The sequence below is a fragment of the Suncus etruscus genome, chromosome X (assembly GCF_024139225.1).
Source record: "Suncus etruscus isolate mSunEtr1 chromosome X, mSunEtr1.pri.cur, whole genome shotgun sequence".
Lineage (NCBI taxonomy): Eukaryota > Metazoa > Chordata > Mammalia > Eulipotyphla > Soricidae > Suncus > Suncus etruscus.
In genome coordinates this window covers 86,599,465-86,604,257 of record NC_064868.1, presented here as the reverse complement: position 1 = coordinate 86,604,257, position 4,793 = coordinate 86,599,465, and the positions used below count along the sequence as shown (strand labels likewise).

Here is a 4,793-nt window from a genome sequence, read left to right as displayed (position 1 = left end):
ACAGCAAATCAAAGCAAGAAAGGCCACTAGTCAAGAAAAGCCTGCTGTCTCCACAGAATTATCACCAAGGCCAACAATATTTGTCTGTTCCCACAAGACGAATAATAAGCATAATAAGTGCAAGTGGAAGTGCCACAAATATGGCATGAGATCTGAGCCATATATGGTAACATACTGCAAATCAAGAAAATGCAGAGCATGGGCCCTGAATCTTCAATCTTCATCTGGGTCTTCAGTGGTGTCTGTAGAGATGGGAAAAGCCCCAGGCTCTTTATCTGATACCACATATTAATATTTGACATCATGAACATCTGAGACCACCGGGCAATCTGTGACATCCAAGATAATATCTCAAACCATCCAATAACATCTAGACACATCTAGAAATGCCTAACGATGATGTTAAATAAAGCAAAATGTGCATCTTAACAAAAATGTGTGCTTGAGTGTCTGTGGGAGGAAAATGTGAATGGGAAAAATGGGTGGGTAAAATGGGGGGATCTCTGGCCCTCTAGTAGGTAGCCAATAAGGGCAACACTGCTCTTGGTGGGGGACTTTGGAATGATATGGGGTGTGAGGTGGTATCTCATTGTTGTTTTGATTTGCATCTCCCTGATGATTAGTGATGGGAAGCATTTTTTCATGTGTCTTTTGGCCATTTGTATTTCTTCTTTCTCGAAGTGTCTGTTCATTACTTCTCCCTATTTTGATGGGATTAGATGGTTTTTCTTGTAACGTTCTCTCAGTGCCTTGTATATTTTGAGATTAGTCTCTTATCCGATGGGTATTGGGTGAATAGTTTCTCCCACTCAGTGGGTGGCTCTTGTATTCTGGGCATTATTTTCTTTGAGGTGCAGAAGCTTCTCAGCTTAATATATTCCCAACTGTTAATCTCTGCTTTCACTTGCATGGAGACTACAGTTTCCTCTTGAATATGCCTGTAGTCTCAATGTTCTGGAGAGTTTTGCCTATGTGTTGTTCTTATGGTTTTGGGTCTGATATCAAGATATTTAATCCATTTGGGTTTTACCTTTGTACATGATGTTAGCTGGGGGTCTAAGTTCAATTTTTTGCAAGTGGCTATCCAGTTGGGCCAACACCACTTGTTGAAGAGGCTTTCCCTGCTCCATTTAGGATTTCCTGCTCCTTTATCAAAAATTAGGTGATTGTATGTCTGGGGAACATTTTCTAAGTATTCAAATTATTCCACTAATCTGAGGGCCTGTCCTTATTCCAATACCATGCTGTTTTGATAACTATTGCTTTGTAGTAACGTTTAAAGTTAGGGAAAGTAATTCCTCCCATATTCTTTTTCCCAATGACTGCCTTAGCTATTCTGGGGTGTTTATTGTTCCAAACGAATTTCAATAGTGCCTGATACACTTCTTTGAAGAATGTCATGGGTATCTTTAGAGGGATCGCATTAAATCTGTTTAATGCCTTGGGGATTATTGCCATTTTGATGATGTTAATCCTGCCAATCCATGAGCAGGGTAATTGTTTTCATATCTGCGTGTCCTCTATTATTTCTTGGAGCAGAGTTTTATAGTTTTCTTTGTATAGGTCCTTCACATTTTTAGTCAAGTTGATTCCAAGATATTTGAGTTTGTGTGGCACTATTGTGAATGGGGTTGTTTTGTTGATGTTAATTTCTTCCTTATTACTATTGGTGTGTAGAAAGGCCATTGATTTTTGTGTGTTAATTTTGTAGCCTGACACCTTGCTATATGAGTCTATTGTTTCTAGAAGCTTTTTGTAGATTCTTTAGGGTTTTCTAAGTAGAGTATCATGTCACCTGCAAACAGTGAGAGCTTGACTTCTTCCTTTCCTATCTGAATTCCCTTGATAACTTTTTCTTACCTAATCGCTATAGAAAGTACTTCCAGTGCTATGTTGAATGGGAGTGGTGAGAGAAGAGAGCCTTGTCTTGTGCCAGAATTTAGAGGGAAGGCTTTCATTTTTTCTCCATTGAGAATAATATTTGCCACTGGCTTGTGGTAGATGTCCTTAACTATATTGAGAAAGGTTCCTTCCATTCCCATCTTGCTGAGAGTTTTGATCAAGAATGGGTGTTGGACATTTTCAAATGCTTTCTCTGCATCTATTAATATGATCATGTGGTTTTTGTTTTCTTGTTGTTGATGTTGTGTATTATGTTGATAGATTTACGGATGTTGAGCCATCCTTGAATTCCTGGGACGAAACCTACCTGATCATAGTGGATAATCTTTTTATTGAGGCATTGAATCGTATTTGCCAGGAATTTGTTGATGATCTTTGCATCTGCATTCATCAGCAATATTGGTCTGTAATTATCTTTTTTCGTAGCATTTCTGTCTGGTTTAGGTATCAAGGTGATGTTGCCTTCAGAAAAGCTATTTGGAAGTGTTTCCGTTTGTTCAATTTCATGAAAGAGTCTTGCCAGGATTGGTAGTAGTTCCTTTTGGAAAGTTTGAAAGAATTCATTAGTGAATCCATCTGGGACTGTGCTTTTGTTTTTCGGCAGACATTAGATTACCGTTTTAATTTCATCAATAGTGATGGGGGTGTTTAGATATGCTACATCCTCTTCCTTCAACCGTGGAAGATTATGAGTCCAAGAATTTATCTATTTCTTCCAGGTTCTCATTTTTAGTGGTGTAGATTTTCTCAAAGTAGTTTTTGATTACCCTTTGTATCTCTGTCATATCAGTAGTGATCACTCCTTTTTCATTCCTAATACGAGTTATCAAGTTTCTCTCTCTTTCTTTCTTTGTTAGGATTGCCAGTAGTCTATCAATCTTGTTTAATTTTTCAAAGAACCAAATTCTGCTGTCATTGATCTATCGGATTGCTTTTTGGGTTTCCACTTCATTGATTTCTGCTCTCAGCTTTGTTATTTCCTTCTGTCTTCATATTTTTGGGTCCTTTTGTTGAGCACTTTCTAGTTCTATTAGCTGTGTTATTAAGCTACTCAGGTAAGCTCCTTCTTCCTTCCTGATGTGTGCTTGCAAAGCTATAAATTGTCCTCTCAGTACTGCTTTTGCTGTGTCTCATAGGTTCTGATAGTTTGTGTCTTTATTGTCATTTGTTTCCAGGAACCTTTTGATTTCCTCCCTGATTTCATCTCGGACCCCTTGTTTTTTCAGTATGAGGCTGTTTATTTCCATGTGTTAAAGTTTTTCTTCTTAGTCCCTTTGGAATTCACAAATAATTTCAGAGCCTTGTGGTCAGCGAAGGTAGTCTGCAAAATGTCTATCCTCTTGATATTATAGAGGTATGTTTTATATGCCAGTATGTAGTCTATCCTGGACAATGTCCCATGTACATTGGAGAAGAATGTGTATCCAGGTTTCTGGGGATGGAATGTCCTATATATATCCACTAGGCCTCTTTCTTCCATTTCTCTCCTCAGGTCTAGTATATTCTTTTTCAATTTAGGTCTGGTTGACTGGTCCAGTGTTGACAAAGCCGTGTTGAGGTCTCCCACAATTATTGTGTTGTTATTGATATTATTTTTCAGATTTGTCAACAGTTGTATTAAATATGTTTCTGGCCCCTCATTCGGTGCATATATGTTTAGGAGAGTTATTTCTTCCTGCTCTACATACTCCTTGATTAATATAAAATGTCCATCTTTGTCCCTTACAACCTTCTTGAGTATAAAATTTGCATTATCCGATATTAGTATGGCCAGTCCAGCATTTTTGTGGGTGTTGTTTGCTTGGATAATTTTTCTCCAGTCTTTTATTTTGAGTCTATGTTTGTTCTGACTATTCAGGTGCGTTTTTTGTAGACAGCAGAAGGTTGGATTGAGTTTTTTGATACATTTAGCCACTCAGTGTCTCTTAACTGGTGCATTTAGTCCATTGACATTGAGAGAAAGAATTGTCCTGGCATTTAATGCCATATTTATATCGAAATTTGATGTGTCTTTTGGTTAGTCTTGTCTTAAATTAGGTCTTTCAGTTTTTCTCTTAAGACTGGTTTTGAGTCTGTAAAGTTTCTGAGCTGTTTTTTGTCTGTGAAACCATGTATTCTTCTGTCAAACCGGAAAGTGAGTTTTGCTGGGTACTGTATTCTGGGTGAAGCATTCATTTCGTTCAGTCTTGTCACAATATCCCACCACTGCTTTCAGGCCTTGAGTGTTTCTGGTGACAGTTCTGCTGTAAATCTCAAGGATGCTTGATTGAATGTAATTTCCACTTTTTATCTTGCTGTTTTCAGAATTCTGTTTCTATCTGTAGGATTCGTCATTTTGACTAGGATGTGTCTTGGTGTGGTTTTTCTTGGGACTCTTTTGTTTGATACTCTTTGAGCATGCAGAATTTGATCACATATATTCTTTAGCTCTGGAAGTTTCTCTTTAATGATGTTCTTTTTTTTTTCTAAAAAAATATGGAATGCTTCACGAATTTGCGTGTCATCCTTGTGCAGGGGCCATGCTAATCTTCTCTGTATCGTTCCAATTTTAGTATATGTGCTGCCGAAGCGAGCACTTTAATGATGTTCTTGACCATTGATTCTTCCTGGAAATTTTCTTCCTGGGTCTCTGGGACTCCAATGATTCTTGAGTTTTTTTCTGTTGAGCTTATCATAGACTTCTATTTTCAGCTGTTCCCATTCTTTGACTAATTTTTCCATTGTCTGTTCATTTGCTTTAAGTTTTTTTCCAATCTCTCCTGCTGTATGGAATTGTTATGTATCTCATCTTCCACAGCACCAAGTCTATTCTCAGCTTCTGATACTCTGTCCCAGAGCTTATCCGTTTTGTCATTTACTTCGTTTACTGACTTTTTCAGGCCTATTAGTTG

At 37.7% G+C, this 4,793-nt stretch overlaps 1 non-coding gene across 1 annotated transcript; it reads right to left on the bottom strand.

Annotated features, from left to right (window-relative positions):
• Positions 1-4,371: 4,371 nt before the first annotated feature.
• Positions 4,372-4,478, bottom strand: LOC126000091 (U6 spliceosomal RNA). The gene has a single exon (XR_007492458.1). It is a non-coding gene; the product is annotated as a U6 spliceosomal RNA (small nuclear RNA).
• Between the last annotated feature and the right edge of the window lie 315 nt (positions 4,479-4,793).